We start from the raw sequence: 2,520 nt of genomic DNA, 5'->3' as shown, positions 1-2,520 counted from the left end.
AATCACTGATAACACTAAACTGATGAGCAGTAAAAGCATTTTAATTGTCGCGTATGGGCGTTTTTTGCGATTTTGCGGGCGCACGCAATTTTAAGGCTTGACATGTTTGGTGTCTATTTACACGACGTGACCCCGACTTTTATGTTGTACTAAAAATATGGGTAAGAATAAATGTTTTATAACATAGGGAAACTTTTTTTTTTTTTACATTTAGGGTACTTTTTTCATTATAAAGTAAAAACAAATAACCCCCCGTGGGGTCACAAAAGAAAGCTCTATCTGTCCCCAAATTTTGTTAACATATATTGCAAGGCTATAGTCCGGTCATGCTGACTGGTGAAATTTGTGACTGACTGGTGAGACACCGCCAAATTTTTCAAGCCCTGTATATATATTATCAGTGTGTGATCTAGGGCATTACTGCCTCTGACTGCTAGTTTCAGAAGATCTGTGAGGTTTGGTGATGTCTTTCTTGTTTTGCTCACTATTCTCTTTGCTGAAGGCCCTAACTCAACCTTTCAAAATCTCTTTACTCCAGCGGAACCATTAAAATAATTTTAGGTCTCAGGGAACCATTGCTAACAATGTTTATACCCACAGTTTGCTGTGCATTAGCATGATCTATAAGTAATAGAATGTTTTAAATAAAATAATAAAGACTATGGCTACCTAGAGTATACCCAGAGCAGATATCTTTTGACCACCCTCTTGCTGTTTACAACAAGACTATTTTCAGCAATAATCTTATTCGATTTTAATAAATGAAGAATAATGGATATAAAATTAGGTAGTAAAAATTGTGGTTTTCCATAACATTAATGTTCAGTGTAGATGTAACCCTTACGTGGGTTAGTGTGGATGGGAGATAGAGTCACTACTGCTCAAGGAACCCCTAGCAACCTTAGGAGGAACCTTAGGGGTCCACAGAACTTTGGTTAAGAAAAGCTGCTCTAACACGAGGAAGCTAAACCCTGTCTCTACCAAGATAGCCCACAAACACAATCACAGTGCAGGACAAGGCATGGTAAATAAATAATGGGGAAAGTTTAGCAGTTGGGAGAACACAAATAATACTAGTGACTAGTCATTTCTCCCCTGCCTGCCTTTTTTGAGTACATATTTCAGATATCAGTTCTTTTTATAAAGGTAAATAAAGGTAAATACAGTATAACAGCATACAAAACGTTTGAATTTCCTATGCCGCTTGGCTCCATCTAGTGGTCATACAGTGCTGTGAATTCCATTTGCGGAGTTGAGAGTTGCGTAGTTTAAATATCAGTCCCTTGCTGTCTGGTAAAATACTGTGGGACAGGTTGTGAAAGTAAATTTCTCTCAGGTAGAAGTAAAATTGAACAAGGTTTAAACCCTTTCCCATTCTATCCAGAACTAAAAAGCTCTGGAAAAAACAGTTTTGACTGGACCCATAGGGCTTTAGTTATAAAAGTTCTGCTCAGTGTATAGCTGAGTGGATGAAGTTTGCACGGCACTTAACATTCCTAGATTATGCTAACGAGTATAGGAAATCCCTTTACTCATCTGTGCCATCTAGGGGCACTAGTGCCATGAAAATGGCATCCACCTGGCTATACATCTGAATGAACTTTTCTAAGTTATAAACTTTACTGTACAGCTTTTGGAGCTGAATAACAATGGCCATCTAACCAGAAAAAGTCAGTGAAGACTGAGCGCTCGGAAAGCAATTAGCCAGCTGACTGACAGATGCCAGAATACGGGTTTAGTGTTGTCTGTTTGCTTGTTGATACCGTTAACAGCTTTGGTCTAGAAGGTATATCTATAGCTAAAACTATTTTTTATTTTGAGACAGAATGGAGGAAAATTAGAAATGCTTTCAGGTTTAGCTGCCATTTAAGGGCCTATTCGGACCACAATCTGACTTGCAGTTGTTCCTTCCGATCCTTTGCAATTCATCTTTGAAAGGAAGGGCACCAAAAAATGAATGTGTGAAAGGGGCTAGTTCACACAGGATTTTAACTTTTCTCCGTTCTATCTAAAACTTAAAAAAAAAAAAAAAAGTTTTGAGTATAGATATATAATCTAGATGTATAGATCTATCTATCTATCTATCTATCTATCTATCTATCTATTTATTTATCTATTTATTGCGTCCTCACGTCCTATACACTGTCTATAGAACATGATGACTCTTGGACCTCAGACTGCTGGAGCGGAGGGGGAGTGAGTTCAAGGGAGCAATCTAAGAGCAACACGGCTTGGAGGATTGGGTGAGCACAACTTTGTTTTTTAGCTCCCTAGGCAAAACGAGGACTTAACGAGAACTATGGGGTTTGGGCTTTTCCCCATAGTTCTCCTTAGGGTAACGGGAGGACACAAACTAGCGTCCTCCCGTCACCCTAGGCTCAGTATACCGTGAGCTATAGCTTGTACATGTCCTCCCGTACATGTCCTCCCGTGACTCTGAGGAGAACTATGGGGAAAAGCACTGACCCCATAGTTCTCCTTTAAAGAGGAACTTCACCCATGTATTTGAAAACAACAACA

General features: G+C 39.1%; 1 protein-coding gene across 2 annotated transcripts in view; it reads left to right on the top strand.

Moving 5' to 3' along the window:
- The window catches only part of IGFBPL1 (insulin like growth factor binding protein like 1), a 56,588-nt gene that overhangs the window by 39,548 nt on the left and 14,520 nt on the right, over positions 1-2,520 (top strand). Inside the window, exon 5 of one of the 2 annotated variants that reach the window (XM_018571732.1) lies at positions 2,238-2,243. The exons of the other annotated variant lie outside the window; for it this stretch is intronic. The gene's annotated coding sequence lies outside the window, so the exon portion shown is untranslated. The remainder of the gene's footprint in view (positions 1-2,237; positions 2,244-2,520) is intronic. 2 annotated transcript variants of the gene reach the window in all.

Source organism: Nanorana parkeri, unplaced genomic scaffold (assembly GCF_000935625.1).
Source record: "Nanorana parkeri isolate BGI_ZX_2015 unplaced genomic scaffold, ASM93562v1 scaffold1822, whole genome shotgun sequence".
NCBI classification, from domain to species: Eukaryota; Metazoa; Chordata; class Amphibia; order Anura; family Dicroglossidae; genus Nanorana; species Nanorana parkeri.
Note: the sequence above shows the minus strand (reverse complement) of the source record. Positions and strands in the feature narration are given on the sequence as shown.